We start from the raw sequence: 14145 nt of genomic DNA, 5'->3' as shown, positions 1-14145 counted from the left end.
CCATCTGAGCTCTTGATATTCACACAACTGGTTCTCTTTTCTCCAAAGGTCTCTCTACTTTTCCTGTAGGCAGTATCTATCCTAGCCCTAGTGAGATATGCCTCTACATCCTTAAATTGGTCCTCCAGTCATGTCTGCTTAGCCATTTTGCACTTCTTGTCGATCTCATTTTTGAGACGTTTGTTTTCCTTTTTGCCTTTTTCATTTAATGCATTTTTATATTTTCTCCTTTCGTCAATTAATTTCAATATTTCTTCTGTTACCCAAGGATTTCTACTAGCCCTCTTCTTTTTACCTACTTTATCCTCTGCTGCCTTCACTACTTCATCCCTCAGAGCTACCCATTCGTATTCTACTGTATTTCTTTGCCCCATTCTTGCCATTTGTTCCCTTACGCTCTCCTGGAAACTCTGTACAACCTCTGGTTTAGTCAGTTTATCCAGATCCCATCTCCTTAAATTCCCACCTTTTTGCAGTTTCTTCAGTTTTAATCTACAGTCCATATCCAATAGATTGTGGTCAGAGTCCACATCTGCCCCTAGAAATGTCTCACAATTTAAAATCTGGTTCCTAAATCTCTGTCTTACCATTATATAAACTATCTGAAACCTGTCAGTACATCCAGGCTTTTTCCATGTATACAACCTTCTTTTAAGATTCTTGAACCAAGTGTTAGCTATGATTAAGTTGTGCTCTGTGCAAAATTCTAACAGGCGGCTTCCTCTTTCATTTCTTACCCCCAATCCATATTCACCTACTACATTTCCTTCTCTCCCTTTTTCTACTACCGAATTCCAGCCACCCATGACTATTAAATTTTCCTCACCCTTCACTATCTGAATAATTTCTATTTTTTCTTCATACATTTCTTAAATTTCTTCGTCATCTGCAGAGCTAGTTGGCTTCGTTTCTACCAGCCCCCCCCCCCCCCCCCTCCAATGAACCATGGACCTTGCCGTTGGTGGGTAGGCTTGCGTGGCTCAGCGATACATATTATTGTATTATTAAGTTACCATCATTGGTCTCACCTATTTGGTGACCAGTTGCTTTTTTTTTTAAAATTAGCTTTTGCTATGACATTCGCCGTTTGACAGTATGTTTGTTAGAAATTTATAATTGCCGTTTTGCCATGAAATGGCTTCAACCCTGATTGTTTTCACTTGTTTTTTTAAATTGTTTGCTGTCTGCATGTTATGCATGTTTGTTCAATTTTTTTATACTGCCATTCTGGATTGAAATGCTTTTAGCCGTGATTGTGGTCACTTGCTTTAAAATTCTTATTTCGGCCACATTGGGTTGTTTTCAAAAATTATTTATTGTCTGTATTTTATGTATTTGTTCAATTTTAAGTAATTGCCATTGTTTCCGTTTAAGGCCTTCAGCCATGACTGTGCCTACGTGCCTGAAAAGTCTGATTGTGACCGCTTTGGCTTGTTTTCAAAAATTATTTATTAAAAATAAATGAGTGAAATTGCAAAGCAAACCAATAGTAATTGATTCGGGCCCTGTCCACAATTGTAACCCAATTCTGTCTTCTTTAATTACCTGGTTGCAGTAATCATTTATTGGTCAGTACAAGTACCGGTACGTTACATACACTGATTTCTGTCCAATTCGGATAATTCCTTCATGGCACGTCTTTTTCTTGTCTTAGAGCTTATATTAGTACCCATCTTTGAAGAAGCAAACCTAGTACCTAAGCCAATTCCTGTAAATTTACTGCCACCGTGAATTATGCTCTTTATTGAGTACGACTTATTTAAAGTTTATTTCTGCATTATAATTTCAATGAGTCACTTGAAATTATGAAGAAAGGTGTATTTATAGACTTAACAGTAGGTGTTATGGGATACCCAGGAATATGGATTTTGGGTTGAACCCTTAATCATGAGTTAATAGGGGATGTATGCCCTTTCTTTTTTTGTTGAATAGGAAGCTGAGATTATTAAATCATCTCTCACGTAGTAACTAATTAGTACCCCCTCCATAACTGAATGGTTAGCTTCGCTTCGTTTGGTGCAAAAGCACCTGGATTTGTTCCCTGGTACCTCCATAGATGTTTTCTGAGGTGGGGAGGTGTCTCATGACGCCAAATAAGAAGCTGCTTGGATGAAGAACCAGCAGTGTTGTATGGATTAATCAAATCGAAATAATGACTGGAGGATTTTTGTCATTGTGATCACAAGTCCCACTAACACGGATCGCTCCTTGTACAGCGTTGCAGGCGCCATCCGACCAATCAGAACACTTCTTAGGCCAAATCTCGGAGAGCTGTTTACGTTTTATGTTTTCCTTAGTCAGCCTTCAGAATTATGGCATTATCGAGTTTCGTGCTACACATTTTTAAAAGTTTTCTCTCTTCAGAAATAGTTAGCTAAGTGCTTATGACTGATTTTATTTGTATTTTTCCTAAAACAGTGTAGCGAGTCCTCTGGCTTCTTAGTGAGCATGATAAATCTTTTCAGTTTATTATTGCTTAATCTGCGTCTTACTTAGTTCTTTACCCATTTCCTGAGGTACCGATGTTCTTTTTACTAACGTATATAGCCATTGTAATTTTAGTAGCTTTTAAGACACTTTTTAAAATTTAGTTCTCTATATATTTAAAATTATTTTGTAATATTAACACATAACAAGTTTGAGCTTCATTCATCTCATGCTCTGTTTGTGAAGTGTTTTGAAGTGTACAATAAATGTGCGCCTTGAATGTAGTGATGAGCAATTACGGCATGAATTAATCGATGTTAGCTGACATTAGAATATTGAAAACGTTCTCCCCACAGTTTTTCCTTAGTTTCCCACTGTTTTCATCCCATTTTGCGGTGTTGAATAGGAAAATTTTGAATGTAACATCAAACATCGTCATAACATGAAAGTACATTTCGCATCACTCCGCTTAAGGACTAACGTAAATATATTAAGCGATCAACACCCAGGTAATGAAGGTACGTGATCCGAAAAGTATCGTGTGACTCAGTAAAACAGTCACTAAAGGGGTTAATATCAACTCTTACTCTGAGACGTCATCGTGCATCGTCAAACCGTACTAAAAAATGATAGGTAAATGTGCGCTAGATTTGGTACCAAATATCAGCTGTAATAGGCGTATAAAAATCTAGAAGTTGCTATACACTTTTTTAATAGCGATTGAAAAATCTATTTTGGATTTACTATGTTACTACTCAATGTAAGGAAGAAGCAGGAATTATGTGAAGTTATTTTATCATATTAAAAAAACTGCTTGTAATGTACTTTGTAATAAAGTAATGTGTAATAAATGTAACAGTGTAATGAGTAATGTTTATAAATCATGAAAGAAACTTGTGGACTTGGCACAGAAATGAAGAAACAGGAAGCTTTGATTAGATAACGTAATAGGAGGATAGAGTTTCTTCGAAGCAAGATTTAAAATTCTAAGACATTGCCATGGTGACTCGGACCACAGTTTATTGGTTATGAACTGCGGATTAAAACTGAAGAAATTGCAGAAATATTCGACGTTAAAGAGAGTGGACATGGCTAGGTTGAAAGGAGTATCGTGTGACTTAGTAAAACAGTGACTCAAGGGGCAGAGAGAAATCCAAAGGAAGCAGTGAGTAGCGACTGACTGAAACAAGGGTAAGGAGCACAATAAAAGACGAATGAGTATCCTTGAGAGACGGAATACTGAAGGCAGGGAATAATCAAACAGGCAAAAACACAAACCCCAGTATAAATGTTATAAACTGGGTTTCTGATGTTTAGAGTCTGAATCATTTAAATATACGCGCACCTTAATTGTGTGGTATCCTGACCAGATACGAAAGATATACACGTCACACTTTTTAAACTGACCCACTATCCTCTGTATCGCTTTGTCCACTACTGCGTTACTTCACAGAGTCATTTGCACAATGTCTTAAGCCAATCTGCTTTCTGCCACAATGACGCTGACATACCTTTTATATATATCATTGTTTCTTACTTTTCCCCACACAGCGCATCTCTACATCTACATCTACATCCGTACTTGGTAAGCCACCTGACAGTGTGTGGCGGAGAGTACTTCGAGTACGTCTATCGGTTCTCCCTTCTACTCCAGTCTCGTATTTTTCCGGGAAGGAAAGATTGTCGGTATGCCTCTGTGTGGGCTATAATCTCTCTGATTTTATCCTCATTGTCTCTTCTCGAGATATATGTAGGAGGGAGCAATATACTGCTTGACTCCTCGGTGAAGGTATGTTCTCTAAACTTCAACAAAAACCCGTACCCAGCTACTGAGTGTCTTTCTTGCAGAGTCTTCCACTGGAGTTTATCATCTCCGTAACGCTTTCGCGATTACTAAATGATCCTCTAACGAAGCGTGCTGCTCTCCGTTGGATCTTCTCTATCTCTTTTCCTATCTGGTACGGATCCCACACCGGTCAGCAGTATTCAAGCAGTGGGCGAACAAGTGTACTGTAACCTACTTCCTTTGTTTTCGGATGGCATTTCCTTAGGATTCTTCCAATGAATCTCAGTCTGGTGTTTGCTTTACCAGCGATTAACTGTATATGGTCATTCCATTTTAAATCACTCCTAATGCCTCCTACCAGATAATTTATGGAATTAACTGCTTCCAGTTGCTGACCTGCTAAATGATAAATGAACTTTCTTTCTATGTATTCGCAGCACATTACACTTCACAATGTAGTTGTTACACTGTTTAGTACCACTCATGTACTATATTTTTCTCAGACACGAGTTACATAGACGTATGACAATTTCTCTTTGAATTGTAGATAAGTATGATATAGTGAACGAGATCAATTCTACCAGAGCGCTAATATCCTTTTTCATGTCATTAGTCTCACAGATTTACACTATGCCATAAGTGTTTAGGTGTTACTTAGCCCCTTGCCTGGTGTATCACTAACAATGGTACAATTTTGTAGTTGTCCGATGTCACTTTGCAACTTAATGCCTTGGACCATTTCTGTTTGAATTATTCCGCTCACTTTAAACGACACATATAATCTGTTATCTAAGAAATGAAGGAACTGTGGTTTTAATAGTATCCTGGGAATGGAGACAAAGATACACCACAAATAAGAACAATGTCTTTTCAGTCCGCATTCGAAAAACTTAACATTCTCCCTCCTTTAAAACTCCCTCGCTAGTGTAGAGATAATAGCCCTCCACGGATTACGTAAAGGTATCATTAACTTCTATAATTGAAATATTTCTTTAAACACATCGCAATTTAAGCTTGCTGTTTGCAGTGAAACAAAAAAGTTCACAGAACATTAGATAATGTTCTACAGTCTTCAGTTGTTTAGTACCACTGGAACTCAGTTTAGGCTAAAAGTTGTACTCTTGTGTGGTGCTGCGGGGACTTACAGCAAACATTCTGGCAAACCTGACCATCCCAGGGATTCTGGACATCTTCCGCAGGATACTTGTCGCCACTGGAGCAGCGAAATGACCTGAGAAATGCTTCCACCTCATCCCTGGAGTAAGAGTGTAAGAGTTTACCACTGGTACAGAGGGACACTCCTCCAGGCCCACTATCTGTCTACAAAGCAATAAAAATATTATGTAAGATTAAAGTTATTTATAACCAAACTTCAGTGACGCGTGTAAAACCGTAAAATTACACTCCTGGAAATGAAAAAAAGAACACATTGACACCGGTGTGTCAGACCCACCATACTTGCTCCGGACACTGCGAGAGGGCTGTACAAGCAATGATCACACGCACGGCACAGCGGACACACCAGGAACCGCGGTGTTGGCCGTCGAATGGCGCTAGCTGCGCAGCATTTGTGCACCGCCGCCGTCAGTGTCAGCCAGTTTGCCGTGGTATACGGAGCTCCATCGCAGTCTTTAACACTGGTAGCATGCAGCGATAGCGTGGACGTGAACAGTATGTGAAGTTGACGGACTTTGAGCGAGGGCGTATAGTGGGCATGCGGGAGGCCGGGTGGACGTACCGCCGAATTGCTCAACACGTGGGACGTGAGGTCTCCACAGTACATCGATGTTGTCGCCAGTGGTCGGCGGAAGGTGCATGTGCCCGTCGACCTGGGACCGGACCGCAGCGCCGCATGGATGCACGCCAAGACCGTAGGATCCTACGCAGTGCCGTAGGGGACCGCACCGCCACTTCCCAGCAAATTAGGGACACTGTTGCTCCTGGGGTATCGGCGAGGACCATTCGCAACCGTCTCCATGAAGCTGGGCTACGGTCCCGCACACCGTTAGGCCGTCTTCCTCTCACGCCCCAACATCGTGCAGCCCGCCTCCAGTGGTGTGGCGACAGGCGTGAATGGAGGGACGAATGGAGACGTGTCGTCTTCAGCGATGAGAGTCGCTTCTGCCTTGGTGCCAATGATGGTCGTATGCGTGTTTGGCGCCGTGCAGGTGAGTACCACAATCAGGACTGCATACGACCGAGGCACACAGGGCCAACACCTGGCATCATGGTGTGGGGAGCGATCTCCTACACTGGCCGTACACCTCTGGTGATCGTCGAGGGGACACTGAATAGTGCACGGTACATCCAAACCGTTATCGAACCCATCGTTCTACCATTCCTAAACCGGCAAGGGAACTTGCTGTTCCAACAGGACAATGCACGTCCGCATGTATCCCGTGCCACCCAATGTGCTCTAGAAGGTGGAAGTCAACTACCCTGGCCAGCAAGATCTCCGGATCTGTCCCCCATTGAGCATGTTTGGGACTGGATGAAGCGTCGTCTCACGCGGTCTGCACGTCCAGCACGAACGCTGTCCAACTGAGGCGCCAGATGGAAATGGCATGGCAAGCCGTTCGACAGGACTACATCCAGCATCTCTACGATCGTCTCCATGGGAGAATAGCAGCCTGCATTGCTGCGAAAGGTGGATATATACTGTACTATTGCCGACATTGTGCATGCTCTGTTGCCTGTGTCTATGTGCCTGTGGTTCTGTCAGTGTGATCATGTGATGTATCTGACCCCAGGAATGTGTCAATAAAGTTTCCCCTTCCTGGGACAATGAATTCACGGTGTTCTTATTTCAATTTCCAGGAGTGTATTTCCAGGTCTAGACGTTCTCTCCTGAAGCACTATTTCTAATACGAATGAACAGAAGAGAGCAGAACATCATTCAGATGACAACTCAGATACTGACGAATTAATATTAAAGGCGACACCCATGCGTTCAAGCTGATGATATGCATACGTTCCAGGATAGTGAATTCTGAACTATCGACCCATAACGGTCATACCAGCGTATAGGTCATTGTAACGTGAATCAAAAAATCGTAATATTATCATACACTGTTATCGGAACTGTGGAAAATAAAAAAGCGCATTAATTGAATCATATACAGTGGAAAATGCAAGAAATAAAGGATTTTTACGTGACTACAGAGGTAATAGGAAGACCTAAAGAAAGAGAGACGGTAGAATGTTTACGCAACAGAAGGCGTATAACGATACAGTAACGCTAGACCAGCCTATATGCGTTGCTAATTCACACCGAGTGCAGCTATTGTAACAAACTACTAGTCCTCATGAGCGCTCACATCCACCTAAATAGTAGGTAACATCAGCGTAACAGAACTAATTAAAACTTCCTACCTCTCGTTAAATTGTTATCGGCGTTTATCCTTCGCTTCATCAGAAGCAGATTCAGAGCGTCAGCGTCTTCTTTTTAGGTGCCACAAACTCCCGTATATGCAGTACAATAACAACGTTGAAATGCGAGTTGTGAGAAATACATGAAACAACAAATGAAGGTGATGAATCGCTATATGTTTCTGGAAAAAGTGTAATAGCACTGGACGATAAGCGGAAAAAGTGCGCAGCATCCTATCTCGATCTGCCAAATGCTGAGCAACTGCTGGACACCTATTCTAGCGATGTTGTCATGTTACTCGTTACCGTATCAAATGTCGTACTCGCATAGCTCAACGTACAGACGTAAGTAGCTACTACGCACTTAATTATTAGCTGAAATGGAAATCCGGCTTACCTTACCATACTTCCTCCAGCTGAGGAAATACATCTCCGATTTTCGTAATCGAAGCGAACTCGGATTCCACGTCATCTCATCATGAGCCAACTGACAGGAATGGTTTCCTCGGAAATAAACTTACCGATCGTCAGCTGTCCTCCATTATTGTGTACACCGTGGCGTAACGTGCGTGCTATGTGCATCTGATTCAGCTCCAGCTGGACAGATGCAGGTACTGGTTTCGCATCTGCTACAACAATTTTCTGATGTGGAACTTTAACAACCGGTAGTTATTTCATGGCAATGTTGCTCTGATTAGTGTTTATGCAATTTTTGTGTATTCGCAGGGTTTTACCTGCCTGAGCCACATTACTTTGATATTATATTAAAAGAATTGTATTATAAGGCAGTGCATGTTAGATATACAGAGAAACGTGTATAGCGAATCTAGTGATTCATGGTACTAATGCAACACCATCGATCGTCGGATGCATGTTAGTCACTAAATGTGACCTACCGATTTTATTGTTCGTATTAAGCAACTCATCTGGTTTCCAAAACTATTGTTACACAACGTGCCTCTTAGACATGAAAACGGAACAATATGATGCTTCCAGAATGAGATTTTCACTCTGCAGCGGAGTGTGCGCTGATATGAAACTTCCTGGCAGATTGAAACTGTGTGCCCGACCGAGACTCGAACTCGGGACCTTTGCCTTTCGCGGGCAAGTGCTCTACCAACTGAGCTACCGAAGCACGACTCACGTCTGGTACTCACAGCTTTAGTTCCGCCAGTATCCGTCTCCTACCTTCCAAACTTTACAGAAGCTCTTCTGCGAACCTTGCAGAACAAGCACTCCTGAAAGAAAGGATATTGCGGAGACATGGCTTAGCCACAGCCTGGGGGATGTTTCCAGAATGAGATTTTCACTCTGCAGCGGAGTGTGCGCTGATATGAAACTTCCTGGCAGATTAAAACTGTGTGCCCGACCGAGACTCGAACTCGGGACCTTTGCCTTTCGCGGGCAAGTGCTCTATGATGCTGTAAATATCGATCAGGCTATAGAGTTGTCGAATTTTGGAAACGGAAATGTCTCGGTCGTTGGGCCTGTGGTCATTGGGGTAAATTTCGCATCACAGTCAGGTCGACACATCCGGCTGTATTCCGTCTAATATTCCATATTCTTCGATGTCTAAAGATTTAGCACATACGTAATCCTCCAGTTCCGTCGAGGCTCCATCCTGCACGAGCCTTGCTGCTTCTACCGAGAGAAATATACAATTAGTTTTACGCACCATTAGCCTTTAACACCTAGACGCCATTTACGAGGGTCACTCCAAAAGAAATGCACACTATTTTTTTAAATCCATCTTTTATTCTCCTTGTCTGAAAGTTTTACAGTGTGTACTTTAGGAACAAAATTTTCATTTCTCTTTCCATCCCTCTCAACTGCCTTACGCCATCTTGGAACCAGCGCCTGTATACCTGCACCGTAAAATTCTGGACCAACCTGTTGGAGTCACTGTTTGGCAGCGTGCACAAGGGAATCATCATCTTCAACCTTGTTCCGCGAAGAGTGTCTTTCAGTTTCCCAAAGAGGTGATAGTCACATGGAGCCAGGTTAGGACTTTAAAGCGGGTGATTCAGTGTTGTCCATCAGAGTTTTGTGATCGCATCCACGGTTTTTTGACTGACATGTGGCCATGCAATGTCGTGCAACAACAAAACATCCTGCTTTTGCCGATGTGGTCGAACACGACCCAGCCCAGCTTGAAGTTTCTTCAGTGTCGTCACATATGCATCAGAATTTATGGTGGTTCCACTTGGCATGATGTCCACAAGCAAGAGTCCTTCGGAATCGAAAAACACTGTAGCCGTAACTTTTTCAGCTCAAGGTGCGGTTTTGAATTTTTTTTCTTGGGTGAATGTGCATGATGCCACTCCACTGATTGCCTCTTCGTCTCTGGTGGAAAATGATGGAGCCATGATTCATCACCTCTCACAATTCTTCCAAGTAATTCATCTCCACCATTCTCATACTGTTCCAAAAGTTCGCTGAATACAGTTTTTCTTGTTTCTTTGTGAGCCACTGTCAACATCCTGGGAACCAACCTGGCACAAACTTTTTTTAACGACAACAGTTTCAGTATTCTGCAAACACTTCCTTCCCCTATCCCAACGTAGCGTGACAATTCGTTCACTGTGATGGGTCCGTCAGCAGCCACCAATTCGTTAACTCTCTGCACATTGTCTGGAGTGTGTGCAGTACGAGGCCTGCCGCTGCGAGGACAATCCTTCCGCGCGACCGGTACGGTCGCAGGTTCGAATCCTGCCTCGGGCATGGATGTTTGTGATGTCTTTAGGTTAGTTAGGTTTAAGTAACTCTAAGTTCTATGGGACTGATGACCTCAGAAATTAAGTGTCATAGTGCTCAGAGCCATTTGAACCATTTTGAAGAATCCTCAATATTGCCGTGACCGCTTTCATCTCGTAACCTGCTTGCCCACCGACTAACTGTACTGCTATCGACAGCAGCATCTGCATACACCTTTTTCAACCTCTTGTGGATGTTTCCCACCGTCTGGTTTTCACAACACATGAATTCTATGACAGCCCGTTGCTTCTGACGAACGTCAAGTGTAGCAGCCACCTCGAAGACATGCTGTGACGGCGCCACTCACGAGAACAGGTTGAACTAAGCTTGGAAACAAGCGGGAAGAATGTATCTACACACTGTAAAACTTTCACACATACAAAATGAAAATCGTTTTTTTCCAAAAATAGTGTGTATTTCTTTTGGAGTGACCCTCGTAAGATGGGAAAAATATTGAACTACTAGCAAAACACCTTCATCAACTGTGCACCTGTGCGATGACGTATTACCAGGCTGCATCAAGTAAAGGTATGGACAGAAACATTGCAGAATATTTATGAGATCCTGGAAAATAATTCCAAGCTTCTCTTAGTTCAGACCGTACCATAGGTAAAAAACGAAGAGTCTCCATTTATTCACGGAAATGTTTTCATTGTTAGTTATAGGCACTTAGGCTGCAGTTGTTAACACTGAAGACGACTGGTCTGGTTCACAGCGTCCAGCACTGGGGCAGGTAGTCACGAGAATAACTTGGGACGGTTGTCGCTAACGTTCGAGCTGAGGATTGGAAAGACTACTCGTCAGCTAATGGGAAAATTTACCTGAACGTATAGCAGGCACTGACACACTTGAGAATTGTTTGGAATGTATGTAGAAGGTGACACACACGGTGTTTCTGTCCAGACTACTCGATTTCACCTCTACCCAACTGAAAGTCACAGGTTCTCGGTATCAGTGGACAGACTAACAAATATGGAGGAGGAAAGCCGTGGGATTCGGAGATTCATGTGGTTGAGTTCATAATGGTTTCTGGAGTGACACAGTTTTTGCCATATGAGGCATCTCCATGGGCCAAAGAGAGCCTGTAACTGTCTCGCAAAAGTTCCATGGAGGCAGAATTGCGTCGAAAGAGAGACATTTACCCAGGAGCGATTGTTTGCTTTGATTATCTTCGATTCCACCTTGATCATGGCGTTGAAAATTTGACAGGGTGATCGTTTAGACGAATGGAAAAACTGGTAGAAGCCGACCACGGGGAAGATCAGTTTGGATTCCGTACAAATGTTGGGACACGTGAGGCAATACTGACCCTACGACTTATTTTAGAAGCTACAGAAGAATGCTGAAGATTAGATTAGATAGGTAGATCACATAACTAATGAGGAGGTATTGATAGAATTGGGGAGGAGTTTGTGGCACATCTTGACCAGAAGAAGGGATCGGTTGGAAGGACATGTTCTGAGGCATCACGGGAGCACCAATTTCGTACTGGAGAGCAGCGTGGAGGGTAAAAGTCGTAGAGGGAGACCAAGAGATGGATACACTAAGCAGATTCAGAAGGTTGTAGGTTGCAGTAGGTACTGGGAGATGAAGAAGCTTGCACAGGATAGAGTAGCAAGAAGAGCTACATGAAACCAGTCTCAGGACTGAAGACCACAACAAAAACAACATCGCTTAGACCATTTAGCTTTTAAAAAATCCTTCCAGTTTGTTGATCCAGTAATAATAACATTATCATTGTGTTGTAATTATAACTTTGTAGTTAGTGTCCGTCATTACCCTCACGTCATTATATTGTCGTCTACAAGCAAGTGTCACTGGATTAATTACATAACCCAGCTGGTATCATCAAACTAATCCACTAAATTTGTTTGTAGCAGCAACTGATATCTAATTTTCATGCACATTACTGTCTCAGCAATTAAGGTAGCACTAACAGCATACTTTAGAATTTTTCCGCTGCTTGTTCTGTGATCCTCATTATCACAAGAAGGCTCTAACAGACAAGCTGAGTGTCATGGTATGATTTCCAGTCAGAAGCGTAATGGTGAGACAGGAAAAGAAGGCCACGTGCTTCATGTCTGCTTCTGTTACCTGCAGACTGCAGCAGTAGTATCTACCATAAGTACCTGCGTCTTGTTAATCTAGCTGAGAATACGTGAGGAACCGACGTCTGACGGTTGATGTTATGCACTCTGATAACACTACCGTGTCCCTCCCGAACTGCAGTTTACGGTTGCCTCAGCCGTCACAGTGCATTTTGCTTGAACTGTTTAACTGTCGTGACATGTGTGGGTGGAGAACAGCAACGTGTGTGCCGTTTGCCGTTTATAATTGTACAAGGCGTTCGGTTTGGCCACGGGGATCTGAACAAATAGAGTGGTAGTCTGACCAACACGTAACCGTTCCCTACACACAGGACTTCCGTTTTAGCAGGTGTTGCATCAAGAATAGACTCCAATTAGAATATAAGACGCGGGCAGCTGTTAAGTCTTCGAAAAAACCTCGGTCTGCAAGTTAGTTAATATATTTTCCAGTCGATGTACAAATCGGCATCTTTTGGTATGTGGAACTATGACTGAACTGTTATACGGAAGTGACATCCTCGACGCTCAGTTACGCTCTCGTATCGGTCGAGTGATGGATTGTTTCCTCGTACATGAAAGTGTTGTCTTGTAGATGAACATCTACAGTAGTGTCCGAGTATCATGTTCTACCCGCCTAAATCTTAAAGGACATAGCGAGATTTTTCCTCATGAGATGATATGATACTCGGAGTGCTCTTATCTGCTGATTATAGCCTGTGATGGAATTATCGCCTCAGAAGCCAATCATTTAGCAGTTATCGATGAGACAGCTGTCCTTCGAGACTTGGGTCCAGTGTAGGTGGCTGATAAAGTACTTCTCCTGATTCATATTCGGTACTGCAGTAATACATATTTTGGGAGATATCCTTCATAAATGTTATTTCTTCATTTTAGAAAGAATAAAAAAGACCTGAGTGCTTTTCGTGAAATGAGCAGAATATTTAAACGAAGAAAATTTGCTATATCCGAGTATTATTAGTATAGATGTACGCCCTTAAGTTATGGACTTCTAAGGCGAAAACCGCCAAAAACTGTAGTCTGAACATTGAGTAATGTATACATGCTCGTGGGCATTTTATAGGAAATACACGAAAACTAAAAAAGTGGATTAGGGAGCATATTTTACAGGTGTGGAGAAACGTGAATCCGGGTCGCTTGAGCTTATGCTTCGAGGTGACCTGTATTAAGTAGTAAATGTTAAATGTCTGGTAATGATCTGAAATGATTCTTTGTAATTATCGTAACAAATAATGCCGAAATCATGATTCGTATCACGTTGACATGTACAACATCTCGAATCATCAGGCATTCCTGTGACGCAAAGGAATGTTTGATGTGTTAGGACACAAATCGATTGATCTCACTGACTGACATGCATGGCTTCATGTTTCAGACGTTTTCCGCAGATTTCAAGCAGAAATGTTATTGTGTAAGGAAATGGACTTTCCGATCTGGTCAGCTGATTTAAAATAACTTTGCGCTATCACAAATAAGGCAGATTTTATTCTCGAGTTATCGGAACTTGTTCTCCACTGTGACGACGCAGTCGTTGGTGATAAGTCAATCTTCAATGTCCCCTCTTCCGTTAGGTACCAGTTCATCTGGAGAGAAACAATTATCGTGGGTGTACTGTGTAGTAAATAATCCCGCTACGAAGTTGTGATTGACGCCGTCATTTGCACACGTGGCGGTTTTTGGGGATTTGGTGGTGGGGATACCGCC

This window comes from Schistocerca gregaria, chromosome 8, assembly GCF_023897955.1.
Source record: "Schistocerca gregaria isolate iqSchGreg1 chromosome 8, iqSchGreg1.2, whole genome shotgun sequence".
In the NCBI taxonomy this organism is placed as follows: domain Eukaryota; kingdom Metazoa; phylum Arthropoda; class Insecta; order Orthoptera; family Acrididae; genus Schistocerca; species Schistocerca gregaria.
The sequence above is the reverse complement of the archived record's forward strand: the minus strand, read 5'-3'. Positions refer to the sequence as shown.